The following is a 12,775-nucleotide window of genomic DNA, read 5'->3' as shown; positions in this document are numbered from 1 at the left end:
TTGACTATTGCATGAATTGAGGTACTTCTTTTTTCCTCTTCTCTGAACTTTAATTCCTTCCTCTTGGAAATAAGTGTTGTATTAAGTTTCTTAGATCTATTCTAGTCTGAATGATCTATTCAACTATCCTAGGATTCCTTCAAGTGCTGATTCTCAAAGGTCTCATCTATCTTTAATATTGGTCCCCCAAACTCTTCTGCTTCTGCTCATCTGGATTTAATAAATGTCAAGATATAAAGTTAACAAGTAACAATCTTCTGTTCCTCTTTCATCTCCCCACTTCTTGATTCCTCCTTTTCTGTCTTTGGGTCTAACATTGAAACAGTCTATATTCCTCAATGGGATTATATGGTATTCCTATGATGGGCATTGTTCTTTTGGTATGAAGTCATACCAATCTAAGCCACCCCACTGACTGAGGAAGAAACTTTCCTCAAAATGTAATTCTCAGCTCATCCTTTTAGTTTTCTTTTCTCTATAGGAACCTATCACCTGTCTTCTGTGAAAGAACTACACCTTGTTCTTCTTGAGAACTGCTGAATGAGAATTTAGACAGCACTCTGTTTGCTATTTAATTAGCAGTGAATGAGAACCAGGTCTTGTTTATATCCATTTGTGTAGGTCAGACTAATAGAGGTGTGGAAAAGGATATGGATAAGATATGACAGAAAAATAGATGTAGAGCTGGAAGGGACCTCTAGTTCAATTCCTCTCTCTCTCTGTCTCTGTATCTCTCTCTCTCTCTCTCTCTCTCTCTCTCTCTCTCTCTCTCTCTCTCTCTCTCTCTCTCTCTCTCTCCCCCCTCCCCTGAGGCAATTGAAGTTAAGTGACTTGCCCAGGGTCACACAGCTAGGAAGTGTTAAGTGTCTGAGGCTACATTTGAACTCAGATTCTCCTCACTTCAGGGCTGGTGCTCTATCCACCTGGATTAGAAAACTGAGGTTTAGAGGGGTTAATGAACTGCCCATGAGCATATAACTACTACATGTATAGAGAACTTATGATGGTGTCTCTCTACATAGAAAAGGCTGGAGATCCTACTTAGACAGAACTGGAGTGTCTTCAAAAAGGCATCAATGACCAGAGATATAGCCATTCTCTCTTGAGCTGCATTTTTTTTGGCTGTTTGCACTACATTTTATTCCTTTGCTGATGGTCTCCAAACAAAAAATATGAGATGGACCTTGGTTCTTTTGCTTCATTTAAAAGAAAATTCTAGGTAAAGGAAATTAATTTGGAGGCTCTGAACTTTTGAATTTTGAAAGGTTAGAGAAGAAATACATGCTGGATTTCACAACTATCTCAGGATTAAGGGCAAATCTTAAGAAAGTTAGGTGGCTCACAACTCACTTCCAGTTGATCAATGATGGACAGAGGTAGCTACACCCAGAGAAGAAACACTGGGAAGTGAATGTAAATTGTTAGCACTAATATCTGTCTGCCCAGGTTGCATGTACCTTCGGAATCTAATACTTAATGTGCAACTAGAAAATGGTATTTACACACATGTATTGTATCTAGGTTATATTGTAACATATGTAAAATGTATGGGATTGCCTGTCATCGGGGGGAGGGAATAGAGGGAGGGGGGGGAATAATTTGGAAAAATGAATACAAGGGATAATATTATAAAAATATATATAATAAATAAAAAAAAGAAAGTTAGGTGGCTCAGTAGACAGACTGCTGGCCCTAGAGTCAGGTAGAATTATCTTCATGATTTCCAATTTGGCCTCAGTCATTTACCAACTGCATAAGGCATTTAACTCTTCATTTTGCTTCAATATTCTCATTTATAAAATGAATTTACGGAGGAAATGGCAAACCACTCCAGGATCTTTGTCCAAATGGGGACAAAAAGACATGACTGAAATTAGAAGTCAATTTCAGGACATAGGAACAGCTTCAGTGATAGCTGAGAAGAGAATTCATCTGTGGTCATACCCATGTCTGGACAGGAGCTTGTTAAAACCAACGAAGACAATGTGGTCATCGTTCATCCTTCCTTTATGAAGAGGACTAGTCACATCACAGTGTGGTGCCTTGTGAGTGAATGGGGTTTAAGAGAGGCAAAATTGCACAAAATCTTCAACCTCACTCTTTCTTTGGTGATGGCCTGGGATGTATTGAGTGACCACGGTATCTCCAATGTCTGAGCAGCTTTAAGCACTCTACAATGCCTTCTTCAGCTGCCTTCATGGATGTTGGAACAAAATGTTCTCATCCATCCATTCCACTGGGGGAAGCCTTCCCATGCTTGAAGTAGACAAACACTAACTCACTAACGGGTTTAAGGCCCCTCAGTTGCCCTTTATAGAGACAGTTTTACTGAGGTTTTGCTGCCAGCACATGCTACAGCTTCTTGGATTCCCCTGTGAGAGTTGGGTGAAAGGTGGGCATCAAAGGTGGATGAGTGGACCTGACATTAGAGGTGTTAGTCTCTTCCCTGATCACCCCATAGCCACAGGTGCAAATGCTCCATAGAAACTGAACCAAGTTTGAGCTAATTCCCATCAGAAACCAGAATGGGACAAGAGAGAGTATACGGCTGAAGTGTGAAGAAATATTTATTTTGTTCTTGCTGTGTTTTTGAAGAAAGTATCACTTTATAAAAGCTAATTGATATTAAGTGCTTTAGTCAATGGTAGAACAGCAGGGGGACACAATCAGTGAGAACCTTAAGAGGGGACATTGGAGAAAATGCATCCTCCAGACTTCTCAGAGTACTCCTAGAGCCCTGAGGGGGAAGATGTAGCCTGCCTGGCTATCGGTTAATGGACAAGACTATATCTGTTACATATAGAAATGACGTCGGGAAGACTCAAGATTTGAACCAAGATTTTCTGACTATAAATCCAGTATTCTCTCCAATGTACCACATTGCTTTTCTTCCTAAAATTTTTGTGCTTTAGTTTTCAGAGAGTAAACAGGACCTGGTGTTTTATAAATAAACTTGACAAGTGTAACAATACTGCATAGATTTCCAAACCAAAAAAAGGGGTAACAATTTCCAAACCTTTTTACAAAGTGTTTTTTTTTTTGTTTTGTTTTTCAATGTCTAAGGCTTATTTTATGAGTCATAGTCTCTCTCTCTCTCTAAACATTCATTCATTGGCTCAAGCTGAAGGATTTATAAATAGTGTCAACTCTCCATGGTAGAGTCATAGAATATTAAGGTTGAAGGAACTTTAAAAATGGAATGTCAGAGATGCAGGAGGTCTTTGATAATATAACCCAATTCTTTCATTTTTTTCTGAGAAGAAATTATGTAGCAGAGCCATAAATAAAAAAATTTTCCCCTAGAAAAATATTCCACAGTTCTTGATTTTCGGGGAAAGGGGAAAGAAAGCAAGGGTTATGGAGAACAGTTTGACTAAGGTTATATTAACACCAGAATAAATAACCTATTTGCTAGTAAATCTTTGCTTTGTCTCTCTAGGGGATGGAAGGAGGTAAGGTCCAGAAGAGGGATGCTGGATGGTGCTATCCTAGAGGTTTTTTGTCATAATGATAATGCAGGTTGTTGTAACATCATTAGATTATACATATGGTAATCCCTGAGGGTAGAAAGCATCCTACTCCTCAGAAGTCCATATCCTATATCAAAGTTTAATTACCACTACCACTACTCCTACCAGCTAGCATTATATAGCACCAACAACAGGCCAGGCATTATGCTAAGTGCTTATGTATGTTATTTCACTTGATCCTCAAAACAGAAAGAAAATAATAACAGTATTCATTTTTCAGATGAGAAAACTTGGGCAAATAAAGCTAAGTGACTTGTCCAAGTTCACACACATAAAAAGTCTGAGGTTGGATTTGAAATCAGGTCTTTCTGATTCCATGCCTGGTACTAACCTTGTACCACCTAATTAAGAAGTGAATTCCACCAGATCATAAAGCAAGTTAGTGGTAGAAATGGATCTTGAAGTCTTAGTCCAAGACATCTCCCACTCTTCATTGTGCTGCTCTTCTGAGTCAAGCCAGAGTAATGGCTAACCCATTACTATAATCATACTGACCTCATAAACTCTAGGGAGACCTACCATTAGGCAAAGAAGACCAAGCGAAGTGCCTAGGCCCTGGACATCATCTCTGCCTATTTGTTGTTCTTAAAACTTCCTTACCTTCTGGCTGAATTCATGAAAACAAAATAAATTAATAAACTTGTGAAATCAAGCTGACTTGCTGAACTAGTGAGGGTAAAGTGATGTTGTCACCTGTCAAGATTTAGGAAAGGTAGGCTCTCCTCCAAGCTTCTTGTCTACAAACTGGTAACAGGTGATTAAGAAACTACTATCCAGAAAGCTGACACCAGGTTGATGTTCTGGGACTGCCAGCAGACCCCCCGGGGACCTAGCCTTTAATAAATCTGTGACAATGACAAAGCCAAAGATCTTAGGAAAACTCTTAGCTTTAGTTTTCTCATCTGTAAAAAGGGGTCAGACTAAATTATTACTAAGATTCCTATTATTAATAGCTTTTCCAGGCTTTAATAGTCTAAAGTTCTAATCATAGTTAATAGTTCTAAATAGTTCTAAAGTTCTGCCCAGTTCCAACAGTCTATGTTCTAAGGTCTTTTCAACTATAATCTGTTAGAACATACATTCTCTAGATGATATCAGAACATAGAGTACATGCTAACTCTAACATTCTCTGATTTCATAAGAATTCAATATATAGCAGAGGAAACTCTCAATACTTATTAAACAAGATAAAAGCCTAGATGAGTAAAACTGGTACTTCTAGAAGGACTCTAGAGAGTATTGTTGAAGATCACAAAGTTTAGGGGAAGAAGCTGAAGGCTAGAGGGGCATAATTTGTATTTTCCCCACTGTTGTCCGTGGAAGTCATGTTTAAAAGGGTATTAAAGAAATGCTTTTGAAGGAGAATGAATGACTAAGGAGGTAGTGTATGAGATTGGAATTTCTTGAACATGGTTAAAAATACCTGGGTATGTACTAGGCTCTATATAACAGTAGCAGCAGTGGCTGCTAACTACCCTGGCATGAATGGAGCTTTGACACATCTGAGGAGTAGGGTGCTTTTTTCCCTCAGAGGTTACCATATTTACATCTCATTGTGATCCAACAACTTGTACCTTATATGACACAAAAAACTCTAGGGTACCATCAGGCTACATACCTGGAATGTAACTTACCAACAAATACTGATAAGAACATATTTTTCCTTGGAATCATTGAAATTAAATTTGTCTTTAAACTAAAAAATAATGTAGAATTAGAAAAACCTGCCTTAGACTCCATAGAATAACTACAATGGCATACAACACTTGACATACCTAGAAGTTTAAAGTAAATTAAGTCCAAGAAAAGAGCCAATAATATATATTGTGACTTCAAATATCTTTACACAGATGCCTAAAGATTAGTTTAAAAGAATGATGAGGTACTATTTCTGTGCAGGTAGATGACCTTATTGATATCACTGAGACTTGCTGAAATAAAATCCATTACTGGAAAATGAATGTTAGTTTATCTTATTAAAAAGAAATAATATAGATAAAAAGGGGATGGATAGAAATGTATATTTTGAAGGTCTACTTATGTGAGGAAATCTAGGAACCATGGTGAAGAGAATTTGGATAAAGAATAATGGAGAGAGAAAAAGAAGATAATTTGTCATTGGAGTATACAACAGATTGCCTTTATAAAAAGAGAGTTCAGGAAACAGATCACAAGTGTGGCAAAGAGAAATGCTATAATAGTGATGATGAAAGGTTTCAATTATCCAGGAATCTGCTGGCTATCTCTCTCTGACAAAGGTGGTCTAGCAAATAACTTTTTGAGTTATCTTAATGATAATTTTATCCTTTAAAAGGTGAAGGAACCAACAAGTTGAAATTTCATTGTGGATCTAATTCTTACTAATAAGGAGCTAGCAAGGGAAATGATAAGATCCTTGGGAGGAAGTGATTGAGTGTGTGATTCAGCAGAAGAAAGCCAGGCAAAATGTTACATGAACCTTATATTTGATAGGTTCAAATGGTTCAGAATAAGTATAAATATGAACCCAGAGACTGAAATTCTACAGGGGAAGTCTACCTATGAAGAAGAGGAAACTTAAGGATAAAAGTTCTGAAGACACAAAGGGAAAGAATTATAATAAAAAAAAGGAAAAATGAAAATTGTGTGACGATTCTGCAGAGCCATGCAGAAACAACTTTTTCCTTCTCCTATTGCTCCTGTTTCTCCTCCTCCTTTTTATGCTCCTCTGTTTCTTTTCTTCTTTCCTTTCTTCTCCTTATCTGTTTCTCTCATAAATATTATGGCATATTTTTATATATCTAAATTATATATGTAAATTTTATTCAGAGTGAAGTTTATATATATACATATGTGATAAATACCTGTATGTTTAATATACACACATATGGGGCAGCTAGATGATTCTGTCTATAGAGCACTGGATCTGGGGTCAGAAAGATCTGAGTTAAAATCCAGCATCAGCTACTTACTAGTTCTGTAATCCTGGGCAAGTCATTTAACCTCTATTTGCTTTGATCCATTAGAGAAGGAAGTGGTACACCACTCTAGTATCTTTGCCAAGAAAATCACATGGATCATATAGTCCATGGAGTGATGGTTGAATGACTCCCCAAAAACATCATAGTTATGTATCAAAAATATGCAAACATGTTGTATTGTGCATAGACACAGATGGAAGATGGAAGAAAGGATTGGCAAGAGGATGAACACAACATACTAGCATCATCTTTGAGAATTGTAGGAATAAATCTAAGAATGAGATGAGGTAGGCAAGGAAAGTTAGGAGCATTAATTATTTTGTAAAATCTAGATTGGAAAAAGAAAGTATCAATAAAGGATACTACTAAAGTGACCATAGAGAGAAAATAGAACTTCTCAAAAGGGCAGTTAGCCGATGCAGTGGATAGAGTGCTAGCTCCGAGGTCAAGAAGATTGGAGTTCAAATTTGACCTCAAACACGCACTAGCTGTGTGACCCTAAGGATGTCTGCTTGCAAAGTCTCTGTTTGTCTTAATCCACTGAAGAAAGATATGGCAAATCATTGCAGTAGCTTTGCCAAGAAAATTCCAAATGGGGCCACAGACAGATATGACTAAACCACAAAAAGAACCAAATAAAAGAGCTTCTTAAAGCTATTTTGCTTCTTTTTTCTTCTGGCAAAAAGAGTGCCCTTTGCATAAAAAAAGACATGCCTTTGATCTATTCAAGTGACTTATCTTGGATGAAATAAATCATCAAGCACTGAAAGGACAAACAGGTGTGATGACTAGGGCATTCTTGGAAAACTGAATATGTCAATTTTTAGAAATAGAAATACAGAATCTAAAAGTTATAAACCAATGGGATTTATTTCAACACTGGAGAATATTCTAGAATTAATCATTTAAGAGATAGTTAATACATAGTTGATCTTTAGAAAAGGAAGCAGTGATCACAAAAAATAGCATGTTATATAAAATATATAGAAAGCTAAGAAAAATATGTAAAACTAAAAGACTTGTTAATACATAAGTGGTTAATGAACAAGTTTTTAAAGAATACAAAAATTTTTCTCAAAAGAATTTGGAGCTATTTACAAGGAAGATTGCTTTAAACTGCTAATAATTACTGAAATGAAAAAAAGCTCTTAGATTTCATCTTACATTCAGAAAATCAGAGAAGATGGTAAAAGATGAAAGTAATCTGTGTTGGATGGAGTAAAGAAAGAGATACACAGAAAGTCTTATTGACCATGACACTTGGTCCATCTATTTTGGAAAGTAACTTAAAGTTATATTGAAATACATGATTAATTCTACCCAGGTTACCTTTGGAATCCAATTCTTAGCATGCAACAAGAAATTTGGTTTTACACACATATATTGTATCTAGGATATACTGTAACACAATTTAACATGTATGGGATTGCCTGTCATCTAGGGGAGGAAGTGGAGGGAGGGAGGGGAAAATTTGGAAAAGAAGTTAATACAAGGGATAATGTAAAAAAAATCCATGTATATGTATTGTCAAAAATTATAATTATGAAATTAATTTAAAAATAATAAAGAAATATATGACTAAAATGTTTGTACCCTTTAATGTAAAAATGCCACAAAATGTATTATTCTCCAAGGAGATCAAAGACAGAAAGAAAGATCCATATACCCTACATTTTTTTTGGCCGCAAAGAACTGGAAATAAAATAGATACCTAATGATTAGTGAATTGATTAAAAAGTTGTGCTACATAAACGAAATAGATTTTTATTGGGGTTTTAAAAAATTGTAAAGAAGAAAAAAGATTTAGGCATGCATGGGAAGATATATGAACAGATGCAAAGAGAAGTTAGGAAGAAAACAAGCATTTCTTAGGTACTTAGTATTTCACAGCACTGTGATAAGCATTTATTAACTCATTTGATTTTCATAGCATCCCTGAGAGGTAAATGTTATTATTATCCCTGTTTTATAGTGGAAGAAACTGAGAAAAATATAGATTATTTATCTGCCTTTGGTTATGTATCTAATAAGTGTCTGAAATCATATTTTAACTTGTCTTCCTAAAGTCAGACCCAGAGACACTGTACCACCTCATTATCCAAAATAAACAGAGCAAGAAAAAAGCATCTACATGATGACTATAATCAACCCCCCCAAAAAAATTTAATGTTGTTTAATTGTCTTGAGTAAAAGTGACTTAGGAGAAAAGTTACAAAAATGCACCTCTTCCCTTTTTTTGTGATGGTTAGGAGACACTGTAGGTGTAAAATGTTGTATATGTTGTCAAACATGATTAATGTATTGTTTGGCTTTGCTGAACTTTTTTTTCTCTCTAACTTTAAATATTTGTTCAAAGTGATGGCTTTCTGTATAAACTATTAGGGAGAGCTACATTGAAAATTTAAGATGATGTTAAAACAAAATATATTAATAAAAATAAGAAAGGAAAAAAAAGAACAGGTTAGGCTGGATTGGAATTATTTATTTTTTGATAGATTACTAAACTGGTAGATTGTAGTAAAGCTATAGATAGAAAATGTCATATCATTCTCATGAAAAATATGAATGGAAATTATCTAGATTAGAGTATAATTTAATAGGTTTGTTTAATGTCTCAACTCAAAGACAATACTATTCAATGCTACTTTGGAAGCATATTTCCAGTGGTGCCCCAGACCCTATGCTGGTTAACTTGGAGCAAAGATGATATGGTTATCAGGTTTGCAGATGATACTAGATGGAAGGCTACTGAACGCAAAGCTTGGTTCCTTCTCTTCTGAAAATATTAATATGTTAGAACATAGTCTTTGATAACCTGGGGTCCATAAAACTTGGATGTATACATATATGAACATGCATATATGTGTATAAATATGTGTATAAACATATATATATTTGCATATATTGTATTTTAATGTAATTGAATTTCTTTGTAATCGTATGTTTTTTAAAGAATTATTCTGAGAAAAGGTTCATAGGCTTCACTAGGCTACCAAAAGGGAATATGACAGACAAATAAGTTAAGACTGTGGGCTGGAGATTGGTCTGAATTTAATAAGATGACATTCACTAGTGATAAATGGAAAGTCTGAAGATTATGTTCAGAAAAATCATCTTTACAAGTTTAAGATTGGAGCAACATAGTGAAAGAGATAGTTGTTTGAAAAAAGACCTAAAATTTTTGTAGACTTTAATTTGATGTGAATTAAAAGTTTGATGAAGAAGCCCTCAAAAATAATGTGAATAATCTTATTCACCACTGAGATATTGATAGATCTTTTATATTCTACCTTAGTGAGACCAGAACAGTTTAGAGAAGACACACTCAAAACCCATTGTATATCCAGAAGGCAACCAGGATGATGAAGTCTATAGACCCATCATGTATGGAAGTCTGTTGAAGAAATAGGGTCTATTCATTCTGGATCACAAAAGATTCGATGCACTGATGAGAACTGCTTTCAAGTATTTCACGGGAGAAAAACTGGCAAAAGTTGTTAAACTTTTTCTATTGGAGCCCAGAGGAAAATACTAGAAGTAACATGTAAACTTTTTCAAAGGGCAAAATTTGGATTTCATTGGGAAATCTTTGTAACAAATAGAGTTATTCCAAAGTGGAACAGAATTCTTTGGAGGATAGTGCTTCCATATTATTGGAGGTCTTTAAGCAGTGTTCAAGGAATACTGTGCTATGTTATAGAAAGGACTTCCTGGGTAGAAGTTATATAAGATCTTTTTGAAGTGTCTTCCAACTCTAAAATTCTGTGATTTGATTTTGTACCTCTATTTGGGCCAAGATGCCTTAACTGTGGTTAACTACATAGAGACAGTTAGATGGTATAGTACAAAGAGCACAGGATTCAGAATCTGGAAGACTTAGTTCAAATCCTAGCTTAGACACTTCTTTTTAGCAAATCACTGCTTAAACTCTCCCAAGCTCAATTTCTTCATCTATAAGATAGGAAGAGTAGTAGAACCTACTTCACAGGGTTTTTATGAAGATAAACAGATAAAATGCTAAGCTTTAAGTGCTATATAAATGTTAGATAGTCACTTAGTAACATCAGACAATTGGCAAATATCCTCCAATAAGCCAGAAATGAGTCAGTATTACTTGTCAATATTTTAGTTTTCAATTTAATGGCTTCTTATGGCAAAGTAGTCCTGGACACCTCCTTAGTTATTAACAAAATCATGTATTTATCTAGCACTTTACAGTTTTCAAAGCATGTCTACATTTCAAAACATGTCTACAAAGCTACCAATAGCATAAGACCGAGAATCCAGATCCAATTATTACTAGATAGATGATACTGGACAAGTCACTTCACCTCATTTTACCCCTATATAAATCAGGGAGAGTGATATTTATACAACTTATATCTTAGACATTTTCTGAGGAAAACCTTTGAAAGCTATAATTTTGTTTATAAATGAAAGCTTTTATTATTAATGCTGTGTCAGTTTATCTATGTGTTTTTATCAGAGTCTTGCATAGAAATAAAGTCTTGTTTCCAGGACTACAACTTAAAATATAGGAATTATAGTCTTCTGGACAGGGATGGAATGTACCTAACAAGCATTACTAAGAATGTATTGTGTGGGAGTATTTTAAATGTAATTCAAATGACTTTCAACAGAAATTGAAGGCGGAATGGGAAAAGAAACCTGTCTAAGAATATGCACCAATCTACATACCTTGGAGAATAGCTACATATACCTACACATACCTTAGAGAATAGCTACAATGTTGGAGTACTTGAGGCTCTCTGAAGTTCATTGCCGGCCCAAACCAAGAAAAGAACCATTAATAAAATCTGTATTTTCAAGTGTTTATACACAAATTCACAAAGAATGGGTAATAAACAAGATGAATTGAGATCCTGATGCAAGGAGGTAATTTAGTTTGTTAAGCTAAGGGGGATACTTAATGTGAAGACTGGTATTACTGACATACGATGAGATGATACCCATGATGGAAATATGGCTCTATTGTTATTGTTATTGTTCATCCATCATTCTTAAAGAGAACCAGTGACATCATGAGAGTGATGTTTTGAATTTTTGAGTGAATTTGGATTTAAGTAAGGTAGAACTGCACAAAATCATCAAACTCACTCCAAAGTCATCAGAGTCCAGTGGCAAAACAAAAGTCAAGATGTCTGGCAATGTCCCCTTTTAGAGTTATGTAACTTAGACAAGAGAAGCAACCTAGAGTTAGGGAAAGAGGGTAGATAAGAATTGCATCTTTAAAAAGATATAATCATGTGAAAATGAAGGGAATGAAGGAAGACAAAACGGTGGCAGTTATTTAGGTTAAGATCATTTGAAACAGAAATGGGGATGATATTTCTTTAGTGTATGTTATAAACGTTTAGACCAAGGAAGAACTAGACAGGGGTGACAAAACAGATCACAATTCTAGCCCAGAGGCATGAGGTAGTAATGATGATGGAGACCTTCAATTGTTTAGACATCTACTGGTGTTATTTCTGTGGCCAAAGGACACCATCTGATGATCTCTTGACTTTCTTTAACTTCATTCTATTAAAAGATGGAAGAACTAACAATGGGAAATTCTATTCTGGACTTCATTCTTACTAATGAGGAGGAACTTATTGCTAAGCTAGAAAAGAAGAGAACTGTGGGAAGAAGTGAGATCTCCATCTTAGAAGTTGTGACAAAAAGTGCAGGAATTTATATTCAAGCATATACTTTAGATTTGTAGGGAGTTAATCTCAAGAGAGTTACAGAAAGGATTACTTGAACTAAATTTCTGCAGAAAGAAGTTGATTCAGGAAGGATGGAAATTTCTCAAGAATAGAATTCTGAAGATACAAAAAGAAGGTATTGTCTTAGAAGGCAATAAGGAAGTTGTCTAAAGAGACTGAAATAGATGACCTTTTAGAACTTGACAACTAACTTTAAATTAAAAAAAAAAGATACATACACATATATCTACACACAAATATGTAGACACACATGCATACAAACATACATACATATATGCATACATAGAAGATGAAAACAGGGTAACAAAGATAATTTGCATAATTTAGGTTTTTTTCTATATATGATACATGAACTTCACAAATCCAAATAAGCTGTGATAGCAAGGGAAGCTAAGAACAACAAATCATACCTTTCCTTCAAAATATTAAGATTAGGCAATGTGTTTATTATTAATAGACACCATAGGGTCATAACAGTTTTGGGTTAGCTTTATGTCCAGAAGGCATGAAGGCCGGAGTATGTATTTAATAGAAGAGGCAGAAGTTAGAGGAG

Source organism: Sminthopsis crassicaudata, chromosome 2, assembly GCF_048593235.1.
Source record: "Sminthopsis crassicaudata isolate SCR6 chromosome 2, ASM4859323v1, whole genome shotgun sequence".
NCBI lineage: Eukaryota > Metazoa > Chordata > Mammalia > Dasyuromorphia > Dasyuridae > Sminthopsis > Sminthopsis crassicaudata.
The sequence above is the reverse complement of the archived record's forward strand: the minus strand, read 5'-3'. Positions refer to the sequence as shown.